Source organism: Anomaloglossus baeobatrachus, chromosome 5 (genome assembly GCF_048569485.1).
Source record: "Anomaloglossus baeobatrachus isolate aAnoBae1 chromosome 5, aAnoBae1.hap1, whole genome shotgun sequence".
Classification (NCBI taxonomy): domain Eukaryota; kingdom Metazoa; phylum Chordata; class Amphibia; order Anura; family Aromobatidae; genus Anomaloglossus; species Anomaloglossus baeobatrachus.
In genome coordinates this window covers 208,991,299-209,018,618 of record NC_134357.1, presented here as the reverse complement: position 1 = coordinate 209,018,618, position 27,320 = coordinate 208,991,299, and the positions used below count along the sequence as shown (strand labels likewise).

The following is a 27,320-nucleotide window of genomic DNA, read 5'->3' as shown; positions in this document are numbered from 1 at the left end:
GGAACATGCGGCTTTTGAGCCCATGGCTGTACCAATCCGCTGATGATATAGTTTTTCAGAGAAAGTAAAAAAATTATTATGGAGAATAAAATGCATACTTTCTAGGAGAAAGTTTTTTTGTAAAGGTGGAAACCTGCTATCATCTTCTAGAAAAAAAGAAAAAGCTAGAAGACCCAAATGATGGCGGATATTTGAATAAAGGGATGCAATATCAATTGTCACGAAGGTGTAAGACTTCTTCCATGTGACTGTATCTAGATATTCTATCAAGTGGGCTGAATCTCTAAGGTGGCTATTGAGGTTCACCACATGTGGCTGCATTAATAGATCAACATAATGGGCTAGGTTTGCTGTGAGTGAATTTATCCCAGAGATGATCGGTCTTCCAGGAGGGTTAAAAAGATTTTTATGTATTTTCGGGAGGTGATAAAAGAAAGGTAATGGTGCATTATTCACTTGAAAAAATCTTTTCTCAGCCGGGGTCAACATATTCGCATCAACTGCACTTTGAATCAGGGTTTTGTATGCTGCAACAGCTTGATCATATTTGTCTTTATTAACTACTTCATAATAAACCGGATCTGATAGAATTCTAGAGGCTTCTTTAATATAGTCCGTCCTATTCTGAACGACTATTCCCCCACCCTTATCTGCCGCTCGGATTACTATGTCACTATTAGTTTTAAATTTTAAATATTTTTAAATATTATATATGATTTTAATAAGTGTAAATAAACGTCATAGGTATGCTTCTATTTTCAATTCCCCCTCCCCCCCCCTCCCCTGGTCATAAATGCAGACACCAATGATATTGGATGCTGGATAATAACGATATTTTCAGCTCCATATTTTGGCAGTTTTTCTTATACCTCCATGTTTTTATAGTATTTTTTTATCTCTTTTTAAGCATCACTGCGTGTTTCAGATCTTTCCCTGTAAAAATAAAAACATTTTTTCTCTTGTTTACGGAGCAAGGCCGAATCCTTTGCTTGATCATCCTCTTTTTTGGCACTAATTCTTTTGTGAATGCTCTTTGGTTAGAGCTTAAATGCCTCTTTTTTTTTTTTTTTTAGCTGCTGTAGTATGATGTGCGCGCACGCGTGCTACAGCGGTTTCCCACGCTCCTGAACTCACTTGACCTTGTTGTGAGGATCCTGCTACCGTCCCTGTGCAGCGCGCCTGCGCCTGCGCCTTTTAAATTTTGTGCACCCTTGACATTTATTTAAGATGGATGATTAATGTTCAGCGAGTTTTATCTTGTAATTTATGGAAATCCCTAATGTGATCCTGACACGGCTCTGCTCCATGTGGCTATGAGTCATGGCCCTGCAGCACATGGTGAGCTGATGTCATGGGCAGGGTTTCCTTCCTTTGTTTTCCCTCCCCTCTTTTTTTTTTTTTTTTTTTTTTTTTGACTGCTTTATAAAAGCACTCTTCCTTGGTCTCTGTAATAGTTCCTTTCCCTGAAGAAGGAGACAGTTGTGGTCTCCGAAACGCGTAGGATGAAATAAAAAGAATCATTTGCCTGACATCATAGTCTATGGTCTTCAAGCGCGGCAAAATACCTGTCCTTTTTCTTCTGTTGATATTCTACTTGTGCAACAGGGCTGCTGCTGGACCTTTTTGGCGCTCACGTTATGCTGTTAAAGGAGTTGTGACTGGCACAACTCGATCAGGTGAGTGCATCACTTTTACATGATCTTTCCCACCCAATATATCGGGTAAGACCCTATTGCGCCTTCTCTCTCCTATTTAGTGTGGTGACCTGGTAGTCTCTTTCCCCAGCACCTCTCACTGGTTGGTGGGACCCCGTAGCTTGAAGCGTTTGTGGGTCCCTTACTGTCTGTCAGTAGTCTCTCGTCCGTACGGCGGGCAGTGCGAACCCTGTAGAGTCGGTGTTCTGTTCCGGTCCCTGGCTCAATCTTTACTGCTGGTGCCCCCGGATTCTTGGGTCAGTGAGGTCCGTGAAGGTCCCCTCACTGTGCAGGTGTTTGACAGAGTGCCTGAAGCTGTCACCTGACCTAGGGCCCTGTGCCCCGTCGGTGCTCTGGTTCCAGAGGTACCTGGCTGTACCCTCCCTGGCAACCACTCTCCTGTGCCACCTAGGTCACTGTTACACGACCCTGTCTGGAGACACGTCCGTTCCCTTCAACTGTCACTACCGGACTCTACTGACGTTCTGTCTCTCTGTCCCCTCCCACCGGGCTGTTGGCTAGTGGACTGGACTGGCTCCACCTCTGGGCCGCCATCCATTGGGTCCCGGACTGGTCAGTCATCTCTAATGGGGAGTGGGAGCTGGGGATGTTATGTGTTTTGGTGGTACCGGCACTGGTCTGGTCCTGCATCTTTGCCAGGATGAAGCACCTAGAAGTGCCCTGAGGGGTTCATGGGCACTACATTCCCCCTTGGTTAAACACAGGACATCCTCGGGCTGCAAAAGAGTAATACAGGTTAACATTTTTTTCTTTGTTAATGTTTAATGTTTTCACATTCTCCCTATGCAGGGGAGGCATTGCTTTAACCATTGCAAACTGGAGTACCCCTCCTGTCAACCACCACCCAAATGTCCTGGTCCCAAAAACCCCTAGGAGGAAGGTCACCGGTTTCCATGGTGACTGGGTCTCGGCCGACTCTACCGCAGAACCTTCCTGCGACCTTTTCCTCTCCTGTTGATGGTGTTGATGAGAGTTCTTGTGGCAGGTTGTACTCTGGTATTGACACAAGCGGTGCAACTATTTACACTCGTGAGACTTCGGGTCATTACTAGGGATGAACGAATGTATTCGCCACTATTCGGTATCCGATGGATAACAGGCTATTCACACCATTTGATATCCGATGGATAAAACAACAGCCGCTCCGATACTGTCATTTTAATCTCTTAATTGCTGGCACCTGTTTTCCAAACAATGAATACATTTGATGTTGCTTGCCCTCACAGTAACGCCGCAGCCATCTTTGTTGTGGTGTTACTGTGATTGGCTTGGTCGCACAGCATCATTGGGGCTATATAAGCCAGCGGCCATTTTGTGAACACGCAGTGATAGGGAGCTAGTGGTATACATAGACTGTAATGTATGCGGGAGAGCGTTCGTAGATCCAACTAACAAATAGTCCCTGTAAGGGCTGAATACAATGTCCAGTAGCTGCTAGCAGCTCCATAAATCGCTTTTTTGACAAACAGAACGCAGGTCTTTCGGTCTCTCTCTGTCTGTCGGTCTCTCCCTCTCCCCCCTCTCTTATACTCACCGATCACTGACCGATCACCGACACGGCGCTGCACGGATGTGGCACTGCTCTGGCGGCTTCTCCAACTTTTGAAAATGCCGGCCACTCATTATTCCATCTCATATTCCCTGCTTCCCCTGACCCACCGGCGCCTATGATTAGTTGCATTTAGACGCGCCCCCACGCTGAGTGACAGCTGTCTCACTGCAACCAATCACAGCCATCGGTGGGCGGGTCTATAAAGTGCAGTAAAATAAATAATAAAAAAAAAACGGCGTTCGGTTCCCCCCCAATTTTGATGCCAGCCAAAGTAAAGCCCCACGACTGAAGGCTGGTATTCTCAGCATAGGGAGCCCCACGTAATGGGAAGCCCCCCAGCGTAAAATATCAGCCAGCAGCCGCCCGGAATTGCTGCATCCATTAGATGCGACAGTCCCAGGACTCTAACCGACTCATCCAGAATTGCCCTGATGCGGTGGCAATCGGGGTTATAAGGAGTTAATGGCAGCCCACAGCTGCCACTAAGTCCTAGGTTAATCATGGAAGGCATCTATGAGACACCCCCAATGATTAACCTGTAAGTGAAAGTAAATAAACACATACACCCAAAAAAATCCTTTATTTGGAATAAAAGACAAAAAAAACCCCACCTTCTTTCACCACTTAAAATCCCCAAATACCCCTCCAGGTGTGACGTAATTCACACGAGGTCCCACGACGCATCCAGCTCTGCTACATGAAGCTGACAATAGCGGAGCAACTGAAGTGAGTCACGTTATCAGCGGTGATGTCACTCAGGTTACCCGTGGCAACAGCTCTCAGGTGGAGGACTGCAGCTGGCTGTGTGTAACCTGAGTCACAGCACCGCTGATCACGTGGCTCACTTCAGTCAATCAGGGGATTTGCAATCACCGGTGAGCCCTTCACCTGTTATCACAAATCAGGCCACAGCGCACACACAGAGCCGAGCGATGACAATGAAGTCGGGTGAAGATCTTCCAAGTTCTTTCTGATTAAGCGGCTCTGTCTCACAGCCAGCCATGTTCTATGGGGATGTAGCAGAGCCGAGTGGGACTGCACTGTCAAAAATGAATCCAAAATGCATTCAATATAAAAAAAGCAAAAAAGAGGAAAAAATATCATTACTTACAGCAAACATGGAACTGCAGCTGTATATTGCCAAGGCCAAAAGACTACTACTCCAGCAGGATACAGCTAAACCCCCACTAAGTGGAAGCATCAACAGGTGCAGGAGGAGCAAATCACAGAGACTTCCAAACATGGAGGAGGAGATTGCTGGATGGTAAAACTGCACACTTATGGCTTACATAAAGCATTGTTCACCCTAGCAGACGCACAGTCACAAACCCGCAGCCTATTAGGCGACGCTTATACTATTAGATCAGGTGGGCTGCCAAGCCATACCCCAACTGCGCATTACATAGGGACACGAACTCTAATAGCAAGACCTAACAAAAAGGGGCCTGGCTGTATTCTGTACAAAAAAATATATATGATATAAAAAAAGAGCATCTGCTAGTGTGAACAGTGCTCTATGCAAGCCATCAGTATGTAGTTTTACCATCCAGCAATCTCCTCCTCCATGTTTGGAAGTGGGTGTGATTTGCTCCGCCTGCACCCCCCCAGGACAATGGGGACACACCAGTGGGAAGGGCCAGGCAGATGGTGACGCCCACCTAGGGGTTCTGAGGTGTCAAGGGGAGGGAACAAGTTAGATAAGCTTAGACAGAGGAAGTGAGAGGAGTGAAGTGGTAGTCGGGGGTTGTAGCTCCCGGACTACCTGAGCTGACTAGGTGGCAGATGGCAGAGCAGGGCCACAGGCGACGGAGATCCAGTTGCGGGAGACCTTAAGTGGACTGGGGCAGGGTTGTAGCCCGCCGGTGCCGACAGCGGGAATCTGGTACGGAGGCCATGCTCAGTCGGGGTACTTGGACCCTAGGGCACCTTTCCAATTAACCAGCAGGGAAAAGATTCCAAGTCTTGTCCCACTAGCAGCCCAGATAGAGCGAGACGGAAGCCCAACGCGGGGGATAGGGCGTCTGCAAGTGCCTGCAAAAATCCTAAGGGTCAGATCTCGCGACAGCTCCCACAGCAAAGACACCGGGAGTGAACTTTTACCATTCCATGCGGACTAGTCAAAACACGAGACACCAAACTAGAGTGCAGGAGGAGCACACCCCTCCAGAGGCTACCGGTATCCGGCACTTGGTTTACTATCTGGACTTTGTGTGACGTTATTCAAACAGTGAGTACACCGGTATCATCCGGTCCAGCCCTGCAAACTGCGCCCCAGCATTCCGCTCCACCTACACCTGGGCCCCGAGACAACACCTCCCATACCCGTGGAGGGGATACCATCCTGCTGCCCAGCTCCATCAGCCCTGGGTGCCCCATACCAAGGCAGCGGCGGTGTCACCAACTATCACCGCAACCCACGGGTGGCGTCACTGACAAACTCTCCCCTGCAAATAACCCCTTTATTGAGTTGTGGGTGACGGGCTGCTGTACGAGCCTCGGATCCGGCTGCCGCTCGAGCCACAGCCACGATCCCGGATCCGAGCGTCTCGAGTAGCCCCCCTGCTGTGGTCTGTGCCCCCGCCCGCTACATTTGCTGTAAGTAATGATATTTGTTTCTCATTTTTGCTTTTTTATATTATATATAGTATAGGGACCTACAAGCATGAGGTTTCCGTGACGAGGGTTGTAGGCTTCCGTCTTATGGCCATAAAAAAAAAACCCAAACCTCATTGTTTTTGTACAGGATACAGCCAGGACCCTTTCTGTTAGGTCTTGCTATTAGAGTTCCTGTCCCTATGTAGTGCGCAGTTGGGGTATGACTTGGCAGCCCGCCTTTTCTAATAGTATGGGCGTCACCTAATAGGCTGCGGGTTTGTGACTGTGCGTCTGCTAGTGTGAACAATGCTCTATGCAAGCCATCAGTGTGCAGTTTTACCATCCAGCAATCTCCTCCTCCATGTTTGGAAGTGTGTGGGATTTGCTCCTCCTGCAACGGTGAGGCTTCCACTTAGTGGGGGTTTAGCTATATCCTGCTGGATTAGTAGTCTTTTGGCCTGGGCATCATACCGCTGCAGTTCCATCTTTGCTGTAAGTAACAAAATGCATTCAAAATGCCAGGTTTTTTAAATTATTTATTTTACTGCACTACATAGACCCGCCCACCGGTGGAAGTGATTGGTTGCATTCAGACGCACCCCCACGCTGAGTGACAGCTGTCTCACTGCAACCAATCATAGCCACCGGTGGGCGAGATGGAATAATAGGCGGCCGGCATTTTCAAAAGCTGGAGAAGCCGCCAGAGCAGTGTGATAGCCGTATAATGCCGTGTCGGTGATCGGTCAGTGATCGGTGAATATGAGAAAAGGGGTGAGAGGGAGAGACCAACAGAGAGAGAGAGAGAGACCGAAAGACACGCGTTCTGTTTGTCAACAAAGCGATTTGGTTTGAGAGCTGTTCTGGCGACTACGTAAAAGCCGCATGCTGCTCTGAGCACATTATTCCAAGACACCAGAAATGCAGTCAGGCACCTTCTACAGGCTGTACCCATACTGCTTCTACCTTTTCTCATCCATTTTAGCCTTTTCCTCAGTCACCACAGCTCACTTTTAGGTCCAACGTGAAATTATTTGGGTTTCCCATAGACTTACATTGGGCGTCAAATATTCGCAAATAAGCGAATAGCGGCGACCTATTCGTCGGATATTCATCAAAGCGGATATTTGGGTATTAGAACATCCAATCTTCCAATCATCCAATGATCAGTGGTCCATTTTTATATAAAACTGTGCAGTATTATGCAAACATTTTTAACTGAACAACAAAACAGGGTAGCCTGGTTCAGCTAATACAGTGCAGGGGGACTTGAAAATGGGGCAGGAGTGGAGGAAGCAGGGTTTGGCAGTATGGCAACCTTCTGCACATCCAAGGCATACCAGCCCCACTCTCCATGATGTCGGGTATATGTGACCACGTCCCCTGGGTGCAGGCCACAGTCGGGATGTCGCTTCTACAGTTAGTCCAGCACTTCAAGGCAGGAGACAAAGACCCCAGCATGCAATCTGGGCTCAGAGATGAACACCCCCACCCCTGTTTTGGGTCAAACCCTGGTACCGGACCCCGCGGGCCCCCCAGCTGGCTTAGAGCAAGCTCTGTTTCTCTTGGAGATTGCGAGCCTCTACCTGCTTTCTCCGTGTTGCCCGCTCCTTCCTCTCCTGAGCCAGTTGACGGATGGTGGCTTGGCAGGCTTTGTGGACCTCCTCATCCACAACAGCCCATTGCCCAGCTACAGCCATGCCCCACACCGGCTGGAAGAGGGCAGGATGCGGCCGGGTCTGATTTGGCCGTGGATGGAGGCGTTGCAGCCGCAACTAGGGAAGGAGCTGGTGGCACTGCCTGGTCAGTGGCCGAGGATGGCACTGGTTCTGCTGCAAAGGAGACTGGTGGGGCCAGGGAGATTTCGGTTCCTACCTGCTCCTGGCGCTGCTCCTCTTGCAAGGCCCGTTCCTCCTGGGCTCGCACGATCGCCACAATCCCCTGCATCTCTGCATGCCAGTCCATAACTTGCTGGATGAGCCGCGCCCGCATCCGTATGCACAGCTGCTCCACTTCTCCCTCTAGCCAGGTTGCAGTCCCACTGCCGGACCGATCCGGTTTCCTGTCCCTTGGAGCAGACATCTCGACTTTCTCTGGTTTGCTGGGCTCGGGATCCAGAGCTGGCGTCCCCCTAGCACACCAGGGAGAATTCTGCCACAGGCTCTTCCGGTTTCCTGCAGCAAGTTTCAGTTTTAAATTTGCACAATCCTAGGGGGCGGAGTCTCTTTTTTGCGCGCTTTCACCAGAGTGATGGCACAGTTCTTTTTCACAGAAACAAAATGGCGGTAGTTTGGAAACAAAAGCAGTCCATAAGGCGCACGTCACCTGGGTTAACGGGTCTAGTCCATATGCTGTTCGTGACGCCAGGAAAAAGCTCTGTCGCCCAGGGCTATGGGGTTCTCGGTCCCGGGCCGTATATGTACGGGGATGCTGTTTCACGGTTGTGTAACGACCGATGCCTGATTCCGTGACCCTGGGGGCACTTTTTAAAAAGGGATTATATACAGGGGAATTGATAGAATTTGTATCATGTCGCCACTTGCGGGTTGCGGTTATGGTGATGGAACCGCCGCTGCACAGTCTGTTACCACTGGGACTGATGGTGATGGCAGCCTGGATGGGAGGCCCTCCGCAAGTAGGGCCGTGCTCCAGGGAGTGAATGGTGGGATCCGGCGCAGAAACAAGGGAGACCACATGATGGGATGCAGTGCAACTACTGTTTTACTCATGGTGGTGATGAGCTGTAGCACTGAGGATAGCTGGTTCAGACCCCTGGTCCCTTTTGTCCCAGTGCCAATGTGGTGACCTGGTAGTCTCTTTCCTTGGTACCTCTCACTGGTTGGTGGGACCCTGTAGCTTGAAGCGTTTGTGGGTCCCTTACTGTCTGTCATTAGTCTCTTATCTGTACGGCGGGCAGTGCGAACCCTGTAGGGTCGGTGTTCTGTTCTGGTCCCTGGCTCAATCTTTACTGCTAGTGCCCCCGGATTCTTGGGTCAGTGAGGTCCGTGAAGGTCCCCTCACTGTGCAGGTGTTTGACAGGTTGCCTGAAGCTGTCACCTGACCTAGGGCCCTGTGCCCCGTCAGTGCTCTGGTTCCAGAGGTACCTGGCTGTATCCTCCCTGGAAACCACTCTCCTGTGCCACCTAGGTCACAGTTATATGACCCCGTCTGGAGACACGTCTGTTCCCTTCAACTGTCACTACCGGACTCCACTGACGTTCTGTCTGTCTGTCCCCTCCCACCGGGCTGCGAGCTAGATGGCTGGCTCCACCTCTGGGTCACCATCCCTTGGGTCCCGGACTAGTCAGTCATCCCTAATGGGGAGTGGTAACTGGGGATGTTATGTGTTTTGGTGGTACGAGCACTGGTTTTCCAGGTCCCTGGGGGTAGGCCCTGCATCTTTGCCAGGATGCAGTACCTAGTAGTGCCCTGAGGGGTTCAGGGGTGCTACATAAACATACCTGTATGGTGCTGATAGAAGGCACGTCCGTGCCTATCCTGGCTCCTATGCACCTATTGTAGGGGAGGTGCTGCTGCAGGACCCGGAAGTGGATTTTGCGACTGTGCACATGTGCTGAGAATGGCCACTATATGGTATGACTGCATCTGGCCCAGCTGACCCGGAAGTTGTTTGCTGCACAGCTACACGCTGGTGGGCTGTGTGGTGATTATATGCAGAGTCTCCATGGTGACCAGTGCTTATGCGCAATAAGGTCTCTGGGTCTGCAGAGTGCTGTGTAACTCTTAAGCATCGGTTAGAAGAGCAGTGTACTGTATGTGTAGTCAACCCCTTTGTCTTTAAAGCAACATGCTGATAATATAAGGATTTATGTGTATGTTGTGTACAGCTGTATGAGGGGCACATAGAATGGATAGTTAGGTTAATATGAATTCTATAAGCCTGTAATGATATTATAATGCGGAAAATATTGCAATAAACTGTGTCAGGCCCTGTGCGCACTTGAAAAAGGAATTTTCTTAAGGAAATTCCGGAGGCTCAGTAAGATTACTGGGAGGGAAAATACTGCACCAAAATCCGCATTCATATCCGCATGCGGTTTGTTGCGTTTTGCTGCGGAAATGCTGCAACCAGTGTCGGACTGGCTTCTGGAAGAATCTCCAGTAATACGAGGCCTGGCGGTTACCTGCACTGAACTCCGGAGCTCTCACCTGAACTCCGGAGTGCAGCCTAGACTAAACTGCGAGCGCCGAGTGATTGATTGCCCGGGGATTGCAGCCTAGACTAAACTGCGAGCACCAAGTGATTAATTCCCTGGCGATTCCAGTTTAGTTCAGGCCGGGCTGATCTCCGGAGCTCAGGTGACAGCTCCAGAGTGCAGCCCGGCCTCTCTATAGCTATCACCTGAGCACCGGAGATCAGCCCAGCCTGAACTAAACTGCAATCGATGGGGAATCAATCACTCGGCGCTCGCAGTTTAGTCTAGGCTGCACTCTGGAGCTCAGGTGACAGCTCCGTTGTTCAGTGCAGGTAACCGCGGCCAGTACTGGTATTACTGAAGATTCCACCAGTAGCCAATGCCGCAGCTACCTGCGGAAAAGAATTTACATGCAATTTGTTTTTGCTGCGGGAATCCGCCTAGTGCGCACAGCTTTTTTTTTTTCCCATAGGATTTGCTGGTGAATCACTGCAGAGATGTTATGAATATTTTCTGCAGCCAAACATGCAGCAAATCCGCGGGTAATCCGCGAGAAAATCCGGCTAGTGCGCACAAGGCCTAAGACTGTCATTGTGGTATAATGTGAAAGGATGTATGAATGAATATGGGAATATGATTTGTCTGTACCTGTGGTTTTGTGTGAAGTATGCGAACCCATGGTGATGTATGAAGTTGTATAATGTATTGTGTATGTAGTAGTGTATGAATAGCTATAATGATGAAAATAGGTGGACTTACAATTATACTGTAGTAATATAAGGAGGGTTATGTGGACTGTAAATTAAACGGACAAGTAAATTTATATACATAATTGTTCTTACCATGGAAGGTCAGGATGAGGAGAGAAGGAGGAGGAAAGGGAAAGGGAAAATTCCACGATTTCCAATATATCATATTCCTGTCTAATAAAGGAACAAATACATTAATAATTAATTATTAATAATCACCAATTCATTACTTTGCCTGAACCTATAAAGCATAGGTTACACCAATATCAATACAGCATAATCTTATCCAAGTACAATAAGGGAAATAGTTATTATATATCAACCAGTCCATTTTTCTATTGAAACCATTAGGTGTCATTGTCTGGAGTGTGTGGATTCAGTAGCTTTCTCTCTGTTTTAACAGCCATATATGATTACCACCCCTCCATGGCCTAGGGACTTGTTTCAAGACCTAGAACTGTACCTGTGATACTGTGTGTCTTGCTTGTTGGAAATGAAATGCTATTGGGAGACAGATTTCTATTTACATATAATGGTCGATTTATGGCTGGCGATGTGGTCTCTCACATGTTGGGTGGTCTCCCGAATGTATAAGAGACTGTGTTCCGGACGCGTCCCGCCCCAGAAGTGGTCAAACCGCTTGGATCCGGATGTCGCTACTCGTGGCTCGAGGGTTTCCGGACCAGGGGGTTCGGGGTCACGCCGAAACGTGATGGGGGGTTAATTACAGGGGAGTTAGGTAGTTTGTGACGCCACCCGTGGTGTGCAGTAATAGGGAGTACCGCTGCTGCCGTTGGGAGTACCCGGGGATGGAGTGGGGCAGCCAGATGACGTTACCCTCCACAGGTAGGGGAAGGTCCCGGGACTCTGGATGGTGGATTGGGGTGCAGGGGGAGCGCAGGCTCGCTGATTGCAGGGGATAATCAGGTACTCACTCAGAAGGAAAGCAGACGCTGACAACGAGGTAAACCAAGTCTCTGGGTGTCTCTGCCCTCTTGGGGAGCTCGTCCGGGTCCCGTCCCCTGCAGCACTGCCTCATGGTCTGTGGCCTGCCTCCGGGCACAGTATTTTTAGAGTGTCTAAGTTGCTCGTCAGCTTGGAGCTTTCCGGGCCCCGCTCCCTACTAAGAGTAGCAGAGGAGCTTGCTCTCAGGACCTCACGCTTGGGATTTCAGTGGGCTGCATTTTTGGAGCCCTATCCCACACTTTGTGCTAGTGCCCCTGATCTCTGAGCTTCGTGGGAACAGTCCATATAGGCCCTATCCTCTGCAGGTTAATTACCGGGTTGCTTGAAACTTCTCCCCGACCTAGGGTCCATGTAACCCGACGTGCCTTCGGTCCCAGCCCGGCTATTGAACTGCGGATACTGGCTATCCTCCAAGACTAGCCAAGCACCCAGTCCCAACCTGCCGCGACTGGGTCTTCGACTCTTCTGGGTCCAGACAACCGTCTGCGACCTAGGCTGCTTCTCCCCTTGGAGCTCCAACTCCCAGCTTCCACACACTTCAAGCCCTGGAACCAACTCACTTCTCACCTCCCACCTCCCTGCCTGACCCCTAGGTGGGCGGCCCTATTCCAGCTTAGCAGCCCACTGGTGTGCCTGACAGGGTGTGTGGTGCGAGGTGTCACTAGGATTTGTAGATGCTGGGGGAGGCAGTACTGCAAGATGGGGACCCAGAACCATGGGGGTTGAGTCCTGCACTAGAAGATAAAGAGCGTGCAGTACCCTGTGACGACCTGACTGGTCGATTTATGGCTGGCAATGTGGTCTCTCACATGTTGGGTGGTCTCCCGAATGTATAAGAGACTGCATGTTCGACCATATGAATATATGAGTTATCCATTATACCTTCAGCATGTTTATGGTACTGATTGGCATTTTGGACCAGTATATCAGATCCATTTGTTCACACTGGCTATTTATTATTTATTTATTTATTTATTATTGGTTTATTCATTTTATCGTATGTACTGCTGCATCTATACTTTGCATTAGTATATAATGTAAATATTTTTGTATATTTATTGTATATAATTTTTGTTTCTTTTAGCGACCCTGTGATCCAGGCCCTTTGGGCTGAAACGTCTAAGACGGTCGTGTTTTGTTTACAATTTTTTCTGAAAAAAAATCACAAATATTGCATTCTATTTGAGTGTGCAGTGATTCTCCATGACAAGAACTGTAGCAATGCAATCAAGTTGTTTTGGGCTTCTTCTAAAGAGTCAGCTTATGGGCTCTCGGAGACGTGAGACAAAGGATTGTACCCAGGTTTATATGGAAAGGCATCAGGTGTAAATTGGGGTCAGGAATACTATTCACTAGGATTGAAGCCTCCTGGGGCTTCCATGTAACATATTTGGAAGGACTTTGTCTGGGACTGCCAGGGAAAGGGGGTGGGCTGACATCATTGATTAAGGATACTACTGCTGGGTCTCTTTGAAGGTTGTAGGTTTGAGATCTAGGCTAATTTGGGAGTTGTGTGCGGATGTAAGGCCTTTATGTCCCTCCTCTGCAGCTTCTGTAATAAACAACCTCTGTCTCTGAGTCTCTGTGTGTCTTTCTGTGTCTACGTGTCTCTGTTTCTGTGTGTCTCTGTCTGTCTCTGTGTCTGTTTCTGTCTCTGTGCCTCTGCGTGTCTGTGTCTCTGTCACTTTGTGTCTCTGTTTGTCTCTGTGTGTGTCTCTGTCTCTGTGTCTGCCTCTGTGTCTCTATCTCTGTATCTCTGTGTGTGTATGTCTGTGTGTGTCTGTGTGTCTCTGCATCAGTGTCTTTGTGTCTGTCTGTGTGTGTGTCTCAGTGTATGTCTCTGTATCAGTCTCTGTGTCTCTGTCTCTGTGTGTCTTCGCATGTCTGTATTTGTGTATGTCTGTGTCTGTCTCTATGTGTCTGTGTCTCTTTGTGTCTCTGTGTGTCTGTCTCTGTGTGTATCTCTGTGTGTTTCGGTCTCTATGTGTCCCTGTGTCTGTGTCTCTGTATGACACTGTCTCTATGTCTGTCTCTGTGTGTCTTTATCTCTGTGTCTGTGTGTCTCTGTGTTTCTGTCTGTGTGTCTGTGTCTTTGTGTGTGTGTCTTTGTCTGCATCTCTATGTCTGTGTCTCTGCATGTTTGTCGCTGTGTTAAAGTGTGTCTCTGTGGGTATGTCTGTATCAGACTCTTTGTGTGTGTCTCTGTATGTCTGTGTGTCTCTGTGTGTGTGTCTTTGTGTGTGTCTGTCTTTGTCTGTTTCTGTGTGTCCTAGTATCTGTGTGGTGTGTGTGTGTGTGTGTGTGTCTCTCTCTCTCTGTGTTTCTCTGTCTCTGTGTATCTCTGTCACTCTCTGTGTCTCTGTGTCTGTATGTGTCTCTGTCTCTGTGTGCCTCTGTGTGTATATGTCTCTGTGTGTTTGTGTCTCTGTGTGTCTGTCTTTGTATCTGTGTCTGTGTGTCTGTCTCTGTGTGCTGTGTGTGTCTGCCTCTGTGTGTCTCTGCCTCTGTGTATTTGTGTCTCTGTGTCTCTGTGTGTGTATCTGTCTTTGAGTCTCTGTTTGTTTCAATCTCTGTGCATCTCTGTTCTTTGTGTGTGTCTCTGTCTGTGTGTCTCTGTATCTGTGTCTGCCTCTGTGTGTCTCCATCTCTGTGCATCTCTGTGTGTCTGTCTCTGTGCATCTGTTTCTGTAAAGCTGTCTCTGTGTGTGTCGTTGTGTATATCTGTTTCTCTGTATCTTTGTCAGTCTCTGTGTGTCTCTGTGTCTGCTTCTGTGTCTCTGTGTGTGTGTCTCTGTTTCTGTTTATCTTTGTATCAGTCTCTGTCACTGTATGTGTGTGTCTTTATCTGTGTGTGTCTCTGTGTGTCTCTGTCTGTGTATCAGTCTCTGTGTGTCTCTATCTCTGTGTGTACCTGTGTGTCTCTGTTTGTGTGTGTCTCTGTCTGTGTCTGTACAGTCTATGTGTGTTTTTCTGTGTCTCTGTGTGTGAGTCTCTGTAGATCTCTGTCTGTGTGTCTCTGCTTCAGTGTGTCTCTGTGCCTTTCTGTGTGTGTCTCTCTTTGTGTGTGTCTCTGTATCTGTGTCTACCTCTGTGTATCTCTGTGTCTGCCTCTGTGTGTGTGTCTCGATTTCTGTGTATCTGTACCTCTGTGTGAATGTCACTATTTGTGTCTGTCTCAGTATGTTTGTGTGTGTGTGTGTCTTTGCTTCTGTGTGTCTCTATATGTCTCTTTGTGTGTTTCTGTGTCTCTGTGTTTCTGTGTTTCTGTGTGTGTTTGTGTGTCTCAGTCCCTGTGTTTCTCAGTCTGTGTATCAGTCTCTGTGTGTCTGTCTCTGTGTGTCTCTGTGTATCTCTGTCTGTGTGTCTCTCTGTCTGTGTCTGTTTGTGTGTGTGTCTGTCTCTGTGTGTCTTTGTCTCTGCTAATGTGGCGCCCCTGACCTGGTCAGGCACCACTGAGTACTGCACCCATGCTGGGGACAGTACAATACAGGTAATCCAGAAGGCTGACAGGGGTGTGGTACACAGGCGCATAGTAATCAGCTCTCACACATGTACCCATGAGAGGACCCCTGGGGATCCCAGGAGGGGGAAAAGCCTTGACCTTCACTGGAATAGTGGAGGGGGCCAAAAGCCTCCATCTCCTCTCAAGGGGTGTGGTAAGAGAGTCTGGTTGCTAGGTGGCGTAGGCAAGAACAGGAGAGGAGGGGCAGTGAGTCAGTTAGAGCAGAACTCCATAGGGCTCAGTGAGGAGCAGACCTGTGGGGCTGTTGCTGTCTAACAGCGCCCGCGCAGTGGCTACTGACGGGGGAGAGCGGTCAACTAGGAGTGCTACCCGAAATCCATCTTCAGCTAAAGAAAGGGCACGGAGTGGGAAGTAAGGAGACTGCTAGAGAGTACCAGGCCCAAACGGGCGGCAGATCCCGAAGCGGAGATAGATCCAGCTTTCTTTTGCTAAACCTGCCGGTGTGGGGCTCTCAAAGCCCACGCCACAACACCACAAAAGCCGCAGCCACGTAGCCACAGTTAGGGCCCATAGCTCACAGGAGGCAAGAAGCTGGAGTGATCTGGCCCAGGCGACAAGCAAACGGCAAACGAAGGGGAGAGAGGCTGCAGCATCTTCCCTGGGTGACCCCCATAGGGACTAAAAGTCGGGGTTACCCCAAACCACCAAGGGCTAAGGAAGGCGAGTTGGTAGTCACCCTCATAAAGTCAGCCTGAAGGATACCTGGTTCCCACCTGGTTCATCTCAGCTACGCCCGGGCTACTCACCCTGCCATCAAATGTGAGTAAAGCCCTTGAAAGACAGTTCTGCCTGTGTGAGTCATTCTGCGACTTGTAGTACTACGCATCTACACCGGGCCCTGGGGCTTGCCTCACTCTCAGGAGGCTATTCCAACTAACTGCACACACCATCAGCCCCAGGCGACCCTCAACCTGCAGTGGCGGTCCCTACTGGCCGCAATACTGAGAGTGGCGTCACGACAAGAAGAAGATCTCCTACCTGTGACCAGCACCAGCTACGTGGAGTCCCTGAAGGTAATGCACCGACACAGCAGCTACACCTGTGGGGCTTCACACTTGTCTCTGTCTCTGTGTGTCTTTGTCTCTGTGTGTGTCTCTGTGTGTCATATTACCTCACACATAAGCTGTCTTGTACTAAGAATGTCCTTTGTTGCCTATAGCAACCAATCACAGCTCCTATTAATTTCCTGTAGCTCCCAGCTCCATTGACTTTAATGTAAGCAGGTTTTTTGGCGAATAACTGTAAAGGGTGGGGTTAAATTTTCCCCTCAAAGCATACTCTATAACATTCCCAGATTGAAATGAGGTGTCTGTGCAAAGTGTTGTGATTGTGAGTGCGACGGTGCGGATTTCTTTAACGGACATATACACACATACACTCAGCTGTGTATAATAGACTAGTTGTAGTACCCGACATTGCCAGGGATAGTAACTGTCTCTCTGTCTCCATCCCAGTCTCTGTCTGTCTCCCTCTTTGTCGGTCTCTCTCTGTCTGTGTGTCTCTTTCCCTGTCTGTCTCTTTCTCTCTTTGTCTGTCCGTCTGTCTCTTTTCCTGTCAGTCTCTCTCTCTTTCCCTGTCTGTCTCTGTGTGTCTCTTTCCCTGTCTGTCTCTTTTCCAGTCTTTCCTTGTATGTCTCTTTCCCTGTCTGACTCTTTGTCTGTGTCTGGCTCTTTGTCTGTGTTTATCTGTGTCTGCCTGTCTCTTTGTCTGTCTCTGCCTGTCTGTCTGTCTCTTTCCGTGTCTAACTCTTTCCTTGTCTGTCTCTGCCTGTCTCTTTCCCTGTCTGTCTCATTCCCTGTGTGTCTCTTTCCCTGTCTGTGTGTCTCTATGTCTGTCTCTTTGTCTGTATGTGTCTGTCTGTGTCTGTGTCTTTCCCTGGCTGCATTGTGACACGCCAACATTCTTCTCAAGTTCTGGCTGCATTGTTGCTCCAAACTCCATTGACTTAAAGGTAAGCAGTTTTTTTGGTGAATAACTGTAAAACGTGGGGTTAAATTTTCCCCTCAAAGCATACTCTATAACGTTTCCTGTTTCAAATGAGGTGTCTGTGCAAATTTTATGATTCTGAATACGACGGTGCGGATTTCTTTACCGGACATACACACACATACACACATACACTCAGCTTTATATAATAGACTAGCTGTAGTACTCGGCGTTGCCAGGGATAGCAACTGTCTCTCTCCCAGTCTCTTTCTGTCTCCCTCTTTGTCTGTCTTTTTTTCTCTGTCTGTGTTTATCTGTCTCTTTCCCTGTCTGTCTCTTTGTCTGTGTCTGTCTCTTTGTCTGTGTCTATCAGTGTCTGCCTGTCTTTGTCTGTCTCTGCCTGTCTGTCTCTTTCTGTGTCTGTCTCTTTCCTTGTCTCTCCCTGTCTGTCTCCTTCCCTGTCTGTCTCTTTCCCTGTCTGTCTGTGTGTCTCTTTGTCTTTCTCTTTGTCTGTCTGTGTCTGTGTGGCTCTTTCCCTGGCTGCATTGTGACACGCCAACATTCTTCTGAAGTTCTGGTTGCATTGTGGCTCCTAGCTCCATTGACTTTAATGGAGGCAGGTTTTTTTGCGGGGAACTGTAAAGCACAGTGTTAAAATTTCCCCTCAAAACATAGTCTATGTCATTCCCTGAGTCAAATGGGGTGTCTGTGCAAACTTTTGTGATGGTAGATGTGACGGTGCGGATTCCTTTAGCGGACATACACACATACATACAAACAGACAACGAAAAAGTCTTTATATTTGCCCACATAACATCACATCTCCAAATCAGAATTGATAGGAAAAAAGCACCGGTATCAAGGTATAATAGAACCATATACAGAGCTTACCAAGTGGTTACCAAGGCCAGGGTAGGTGTGGAGAAGGAAAGACTTTCCTTCCCCACACCTACCCTGGCCTTGGTAACCACTTGGTAAGCTCTAGATATGGTTGTATTGCACTTATAATGTGATCTACAAGGACATTGGATTTTTTTCCCCCAGTTTGGTCCCTATTGACCATTAGTAACATCCCTGTTAGGAGGCACTGTGGGGTTACCATCTGGGTGAATGTCCTTTGTACTTTGTAAGATATATTCACTTGCTGGCAATAACATATCTGAGCTCTATATGGCTGTACTATTTGGGTAGATGTGTGGAGCTCTTTCACCCTCATCTGTCGATTGTCCTGTCTATTTATTACTTGCTGTAGTACCCGAGCGTTGCCTGGGATAGTAACTAACTATTCTTAACTACACCAAAATAAAAAGCGTTAAGAAAAAAATATTTTGCAGATAAAAGTCACAAACTAAACAGACAGAAATTTTATTAATAAAACTAAGAAAAGTAAAGTCATAGAAGCATTTCACATTATATATTCAACAGCACAGATATGTAACACAAATAAACTAATTACCAAAGTAATGTCAAGTACTTTATCCTGAACTCCTTATTAGAGATAATCCAACCTTATTCTCAGTGTTCGGGCTTGGAAAATGACGTGAAAAGCTCCCTGGTGAGTTTCACGCTGTGCTGGTGTCTTGAGTGATATGCAGCATTGTGCGTGTTTTGGGAAGTGTGTGATCGGCTCAAATTTGACTTAAGGCCGCTTTACACGCTGCAATATCGGTACCGATATCGCTAGCATGGGTACCCGCCCCCATCTGTTGGGCGACACGGGCAAATCGCTGCCCGTGCCGCACAACATCGCCCAGACCCGTCACACGTACTTACCTGCCCAGCGACGTAACTGTGACCGGCGAACCGCCTATTTTCTAAGGGGGCAGTTCGTTTAGCGTCACAGCAACGTCACTGAACCGCCGCCCAATAGAAGTGGAGGGGCGGAGATGAGCGGGACGAACATCCCGCCCACCTCCTTCCTTCCGCATAGCGGCCGGGAGGCAGGCAAGGAGAGCTTCCTTGTTCCTGTGGCGTCACACGGAGTGATGTGTGCTGCCGTAGGAACAAGGAACAACTTTGTTACTGCTGCAGTAACGATATTTGAGAATGGACCCCCATGTCACTGATGAGCGATTTTGCACCTTTTTGCGACGATGCAAAATCGCTCATAGGTGTCACACGCAACGGCATCGCTAATGCGGCCGGATGTGCGTCACGAATTCCGTGACCCCAACGACTTTGCATTAGCGATGTCGTAGCGTGTAAAGCCCCCTTTACAGTCGGCGTTCTGGTATGTAGTGTTCATGGAGAAATAAAAAAAAAAATCCGCCCACCCACCTCCTAAAATGTTTTGCTTTCAGCTCACAGCAAAACATTTCCAGAGGCGGGTGGGCAGTGCTTTTTTTTTTTTAAAATTTCTTCATGAACATTACAACTTAAAACACAGAATGTGAGTCAAATTTGAGCCAATCACACACTTCCCTCAGCGCACAATGCTGCACATCACTCAGACACCAGCAGAGCGCAATACTCACCACGGACATTTTCACAGCATTTTCTGAGTCGAACCCTGTGCCTTGAGCCTGAAGTTCGCTCAACTCTACTTTTTATTCTAGAGCCTTTTGATAAACAACATTCTTTGTTTTTCTCTCCGATGCAAAGATAAAGAGATTTTTGGCTGTTCCAACTCTTGAATAGGCCACATAAAGTTGACCATGAGAAAAGCATGGAGATTGTAAATCGATTCCAACTACTTTCAAAGCCTGTCCCTGAGCCTTGTTAATGGACATTGCAAATGCTATTCAAACTGGAAAATGGAGGCGTTTAAAATCAAAAGGCAAATCAGATGGAATGAGTGGAATTGTTGGAATGAAAATGTCCTCTCCTTTGGCACATCCTGGCAAAATGGTTGCTTCAATTACGTGTGGAAACAGGTTCTTAATCAATAGTCTTGTTCCATTACACAGCTTTGGTGGATCTAAATTTCTCAAACACAGGGTAGGTGCTCCACGTTTAAGAAAGAGGCTACGCGGAGGAAGACCTTGTGGTTCCAAGGACTTGAGGAACACTATAGGATAGAATAATGCTTGAGCAGGGTCTGTCACTGTATCCACTGACTTGTAGATCCTGCACACACCTGGATGGAGATTTAGAATTTGAATATTTATCTTGTTGACACTATCATTCTTAGGAGCTAGAATGGCTCTTTCACACAGCCACTCAGACTTTCTGAAGTTGCATTGAATGTTTGGAAAAACCTTTGCTTTTAGCTCCTCAATGGTTGTCACAATGTTGAAAACATTGCTTGGAAACATAATTTGTCCATTTGCTGAGTTTACAGGTGCTGTTACGGTTGCTGTGGCACTGGAGACTATGTTCGGATTTCTTGCTACTGCACATGTGCAAGCGCTGGAGACTAAGTCCTATCTTGGAGCCATTGCACATGTGCGGGTGACATCATCGCTGACACGAGGTCACATGTCTCTGACACCTTCTAAGCTGATTGGCCGCTGGTCATGTGCTTGTGACACATGGTCACATGTCTCTGACACCTTCTATGCCGATTGGTCGCTGGTCATGTGCTTGTGATGCTTTGCTCGGTGATAGGCCAGCGTGACATCATTCCTGTCGTTCTGGCAGCGGATTGGCTCTGGTGTCCTCCATCTTGGATGAGGCAAAAAGTCTATATAAGGCCCTGACGCATGCCGCCCGGCGCTCAGTCCTCTTGGTTCATGCATGAGAGTAGAAGCTCTGTGCACGTCCCTCTAGGCATCTCTCTGTCTATGCTAGGTGAGCGCTACTGGCAGGGGAGCGTTCTTATACCTTACAGCTTTGGCTGCAGTCCGTATCCTTACATCTTAGTGGAGCGGACATAGGCAGGTGCCTGAGGCACATGGTCCGGCTGGGCCTTGTGATTCTACTCGTAGGTGGACGTTGCCGCTAGGGTAACGTTCCTTATACTGCATCTGGCAGTTGTTCGTATCCTCGCACACTAGGGGAGCGAACACAGGTAGGAGCTTTGTGCGGCTTATGCTGCTGTCCGTCTCTTTTGCACCACTAGTGCAGCGGACCCAGGCAGGTGCCATATCTAGTGGTTCGTGTCTTCACACACTAGTGGAGCGAACACAGGTAGGAGCTTTGTGCGGCTTACGCTGCTGTCCATCTCCTGGCACCGCTAGAGGAACGGACCTAGGTAGGTGCCATTTCACACTCACTGCTTTTGTCTCTGTGACCATTAACAGAGACCATACCACACACCCTCCAAGTAAGGGAGGAATTGCTTTATTTCCTAATTATATTCCTCTGTGAGTTTAACAGAGGTATTCTACTCTGCACTTGTGCTATTACTATTTACAGTGGCACACCCCTTATCCTCTGCCATAGTCTGCAGCAGAGTCTTTGCATGGTGGACCCTGACTGTCTGATATTCCTTTGAGTTTTATTATCAGACAGCCCCCCGTAACATTAGGACTGAGCCAAGGGTCTGGCAGTTATGGCAGAATATCAGCAGTTACACCGTTACATACAAGTACTTGAGTCGCGGCTCAAGACTATTGAGGATAAACCTCAGACCATGGTGACATCTGCCATAGTCTGCAGCAGAGTCTTTGCATGGTGGACCCTGACTGTCTGATATTCCTTTGGGTTTTATCAGACAGCCCTCCATAACAGGTGCCTTGCCATCTTCAATATTCAGCAGCTGGCTCGAGAACAGTCCAGCAGAATCATCGGCTGTCCTGTGAACCCTCATGTTTGTGTGCAGCAATATTTTCTTCACATGTCTCCAAAGGTATGATGCTTTGAGACAGGCATTGAGTTCATCTGCAGGTGTTGACCTTAGAATTACAGGTAGTGTTTGACGAAAGTTACCTGCCAAAACAACAACTACACCTCCCATAATAGAATTATTTCCACGCAAGTCTTAGAGCTGTCTGTCCACCGCTTCCAGAGCCCTCTTGTGTGACATGGTGCATTCATCCCAAATGATGACTCTGCACTTTTGAAGCAGTTTGGCCTGTCATGATCCCTTAGCAATGTTACACAATAGGCTGTCACTGTGATACAGGTCAAGTGGTATTGTTACGGGGGGACTGGCAGATAAGGACCAGGGGTATATATCCCAATCGCCAGTCGGGGCCCACCGTGCTCCAGATGGTAATGGAGCTGCTGGCACCCTGTGGGTTAGGCGGAGACTATAGAGCTGGATGGCTCTGAGATAACTCAAGGAACCGGTCACGTGTGTAGGGACACGACAGACCGGACGACAACCCAGTTAGCGTTTCGGTGGAGCGGACGCTACTCCGACCACGTGTGTAACAACACGTCAGGCCGGATGGTAACCAGTTAGCGTTGACCGAGAAGACCGCTGCGACAGCGCCCTGTCGGCCACGTGTGTAAGACACGTCAGGCCGAGCGGTCCTCCGATTAGCGTTTCTGGACACCACTCGACTGGCCACGTGTGTAAAGGACACGTCAGACCAGGTATATAGAAGAAACTCCGGCACACTATGATGTATCAATTGTATTTTATTTTCATAAATTGATGGTTCAGATATATGTAACGTTTCGGCTACTGCCTTCTTCACAACTGAAATTTATATAACAAGACATAATAGAAAAATCAGTACCAATATTCATTCATTTTCCATATTGATATCAATCAAGTAACATACAACATTACAATAAATCATTTTACCTAATTGATGTATTTGAATAATATCTGAGAAGAACATCAGACGCATGAAACAATTTGTATCTGGGAAAATAATAATAATAATAATGCCCACATTTTAGGAATCATAAGCATCAAACAGAATATCCTAATAAATATATTAGGAAAAAGTTCATATAAATTATATATATCTCAGAGAGCGTATCACCAATGTCAATCTGTGAACCCCACAGGAACATTGTTTGTGAACCAAATGATTAATCAGAATAAAAATGAAAAAGCGTCATTACCTTCATTATGACAAATAATACATGCTTATAGTTATCAAAGGGGAAATGATGAACCGCTATGGAGCTGAAGAAGTAAGGTGAGAAAGATACTATCAGTGTAAAAGAATCAAATGATTACAAAGAAAACCATAACAGATCTCATAAGGATAAAATCCAGAGTGACAGAGTGCCGCTCAACAAGGGGTTAACCAAGAGAGTGAACGTGTCTTCTATATATATGGACTTTTTTCTCCTGAGCACCATACTAGTGAGCCAGACCATTTTTGAATATATTACGTCAGACCAGGTAGTCACACCAGTAGCATTTGACTGGGAAGCCGAGGATGGATAATAGGGTTCACACATCCAATCCAGGAACACCCTGTTAACTTCAAAGGGGTGGCACAGCAGGTACACTGTCCGTGTGCGTACAGGGCACTCTCGGACAGGTGACACAACAGGTATTCTGTCCGTGTGCGTAAGAGGCACAACTGAACAGGTGACGCAGCAGCCGCAGTCCAGTTAACGCCACTGGACTGCTCTAGCACAACAGGAACGGTAGCAAGGAAGCACGGCGCCTGACCCTCATGTGCTGAGTAGAAATGAGCGAACTGGCCGTGGTTCGGCTCGAGCTCAGTTCGCCGAACGGAGGTCTCGTTCGAGTTCGGTTCGACGAACCGAACTCGAACTAATAGGCTATAATGGGAGGCAATCACAAACACATAAAAACGCATTATAAATGTACACATACAGTTAATAAACATTGCCATAACACTTACCGGTCCCCGCGATCCCTCCTGCACTCTGTCTCCTGCCGCTATTCCATCCGATGATCGCTGAATCCTCCCGGTGACCGACACTGCCAGCTGTGATGCAGGACCTATCGTGACGTCAAAATAGCCATGTGACCAGTCACGTGGCTATTATCTCATTGGCTACAGACTGGTCACATGACTATGACGCGTCATGTAGGACCTGCGAGTGCATCTCTCCGGTACACGGTGCACATTTGTGTATCGCCGTGTACCGGCGACATGCTGTAGCACACGGTCGACTCCCCGTTCTGTTAGGGACCGGCTGACACAGCCGGTCATTAACGGAGATCACCGTTGCCATAGCAACGCAGTTAGCGGTGACGTCACCGCTAACCGCGGCTCCGGGAATCACATGATCGGAGCCCTGTTGCTATGATAACGCGTCTGTCACCGCCAGCAGCCAGCAGCACTGATCTCTCACTCCGTGAAGGCTGCACGCTGCTTTCCGTGCAGCCTTCACGGAGTGATTTCTGCACGGGAAGCAGCGTCTTCCCCCATGCAGCAGTGATGGATCAGAGCTGCATTTGTTGAACGAGAAAGACAGAAGACCATGGATCGTGGAGGGCTGACAGGGGGTAATAAAGATGGAGTCTCTAATGTGTCTGTGTATTTATTTCTATTAAAGTATTTTTTCTCTGTGTGGTGTCTCTTTTTTAACCCTTTATTGGAGATTCTTAATGGCCGGGTCAAACGTGCCTGACATTAAGAATCTCTGGCTTAATACTAGCTAGTAAAACAAAGCCAGTATTAACTCATGATTACCCAACAAGCCAACCGGCTCCAGGGCTGTTGGAAGAGTTGGATACAGCGCCAGATGATGGCGCTTTTATGAGAGCGCCATTTTCTGGGGCGGCTGCGGACTGCAATTCACAGCAGAGGCGCCCAGAAACCTCGGGTTAACCTGTGCTGCGGATTCCAATCCCCAGCTGCCTAGTTGTACCCGGCTGGACACAAAAATGGAGCGAAGCTCACGTCGTTTTTTTTTTAATTATTTCATGAAATAAGTGAAATAATTAAAAAAAACGGGCTTCCCTATATTTTTGGTTCCCAGCCGGGTACAAATAGGCAACTGGGGGTTGGAGGCAGCCCATGGCTGCCTGCTGTACCTGGCTAGCATACAAAAATATGGCGAAGCCCACGTAATTTTTTTGTAGTTTTTTGGCAAAAAAAATAAAAAATGCTTCCCTGGATATTCCATTGCCAGTGAAGGTAACACCAAGCAGTGGGGGTTAGCAGCCAGTAGCTGATTGGATTACCCTTAGCTATCAACACAAAAAATGCAGCGGGAGCCCATATATATTTTTTATAATTATTTATTTAAATAACTAAAAACAAAATGGGCTTCCCTGTATTTTGATTGCTGGATATCACAGTGCTGTAAAAATAAATCTTTAAAAAAAATGACGTAGCGCTCCGCGGTATTTTTGATTCTCAGCGCAGATAAAGCAGACAGCTATGGGTTGCCACCCCCATCTGCCTGCCGTTACCTTGGTTGGCAATCAAAATACAGGGAAGCCCATTAATTTTTTCTATTTAAAAAATAGTTAAAAAAAAATGACGTTGGGTCCCCCCATTTTTGATAGCCAGCTAGGGTAAAGCAGACGGCTGTAGCCTGAAAACCACAGCTGGCAGCTTTACCGTGGTTGGGGATCCAATGTGGAGGTCCCCCCAGGCTCTTTTTTTATAATTATTTTATAAATATTAATAATTACACAAAAAAAGTAGGGTCCCCCCAAATTGGATCACCAGCCAAGGTAAAGCGGACAGCTGTGGTCTGGTATTCTCAGGGTGGGAAGGTCCATAGTTATTGGGCCTTCACAGCCTAAAAATAGCAGGCCGCAGGCACCCCAGACGTGGCGCATCAACTAGATGCGCCAATCCTGGCACTTCACCCCAGCTCATCCCGTGCCCTGGTGTAGTGGCAAACGGGGTAATAAGTCGGGTTGATACTAGCTGTAAGGTCACCTGACATCAAGCCCAGCAGTTTGTGATGTCATGGCGTCTATTAGATACCCAACATCATAAACTGTCAGTACTAACAAAAAAAAAATCGACAAAAGAAATTTATTTGAAAAAACAGACCCCAAAACATTTCCTCTTTCACCAATTTATTGTAAGAAAAAAAATAAAGGGGTCCCACGACGACCGTCTAGAATATGTAGGGGAAACACTCAGGGAACGTATCCCCCATTTTCTAGGAGTGCAGACCCTTCATGTGAGGAGTGTGGGTGCAATGAATCTGCACTCACTCTCCCCGGGTCCACAGCAGCAGAGTCCATGTCGTAATGGTTGCTACCAAAGCTGCAATGCCCTGCTCATGAGGTAAGGGCTTGCCTAATCAGGAGAACTATTCTACATTTCCAAATATTGGTATTTGCTGATATTATTGCTATTCCACCTACTATATATTGGGGATAGGATCTTGGAGATGGAATACCCCTTTAAGTCCAGTTATCCAGCTGAATGAATACTTAACAACAGAGCTAGCTATTTAGATGTGTTTTCTTGTGGCGTATAACGGACTCTCATGTTTGGTAGTCGTTCAGCAGGGAAACTATAAAAGCAAATCCCTCCATTTGGAAATGTAGTATATAGCTCTCCTGATCAATTATGTTCCTTACCTCATGAGTAGAGATGAGCGAACCGGTCGCGGTTCGGCTCGAGGTTGGTTCGCCGAACGGACCTCCCGTTCGAGTTCGGTTCGTCGAACGTTCGACGAACCGAACTCGAACTGCATAGGAAACAATGGCAGGCAATCACAAACACAGAAAAACACCTAGAAAACACCCTCAAAGGTGTCCAAAAGGTCACAAACAACTCACAACACATGGGAAAGTGACAAGGACATATACTCATGCGAAAACAAAAGAGCTGGACAAGGAAAAAGAGGAGGACACACAGATATATGAGTATATGCAAGGAAACATCGATTCCATTAATGTGCAACTTGAGCCCTGCTCATTCTTGGCTTCCAATCTTGATAAATTGCCTGAGCTCGCCACGTACGTCTTGGGGATCTTGTCGTGTCCTGCAGCCAGCTTTCTCTCGGAACCTGTCTTCAGTGCTGCTGTGGGTCTGCTGGCAGATAAGCACACGTGTCTGTCCACTGACAATGTGGACATGGCTCTCAGAGGACTTTTCTTCCCCTGGGTCAGCCAGGGGACGGGAAAGGCACGCGTATTTTTGAGAGTGCTTCATGCAAAGCATCTTTTTCTTTTTCAAAAGGGAGCTCAACCGATGCCAGTCAAGTGGGGTGTGTGTGGCCCAGTGAGTGGCAACCAGGGAGACTGTGGTTGGAGTCCCCTCGCTGTGTCTCTAAAAGAACCAAGATGAACAAGTCATGGCTCTCAGAGGACTTTTCTTCCCCTGGGTCAGCCAGGGGACGGGAAAGGCACGCGTATTTTTGAGAGTGCTTCATGCAAAGCATCTTTTTCTTTTTCAAAAG

The 27,320-nt window shown here is 47.8% G+C and overlaps 1 pseudogene; it reads right to left on the bottom strand.

Moving 5' to 3' along the window:
* Positions 1–19,726: 19,726 nt before the first annotated feature.
* Positions 19,727–20,434, bottom strand: LOC142312709 (ATP-dependent DNA helicase PIF1-like; annotated as a pseudogene).
* Between the last annotated feature and the right edge of the window lie 6,886 nt (positions 20,435–27,320).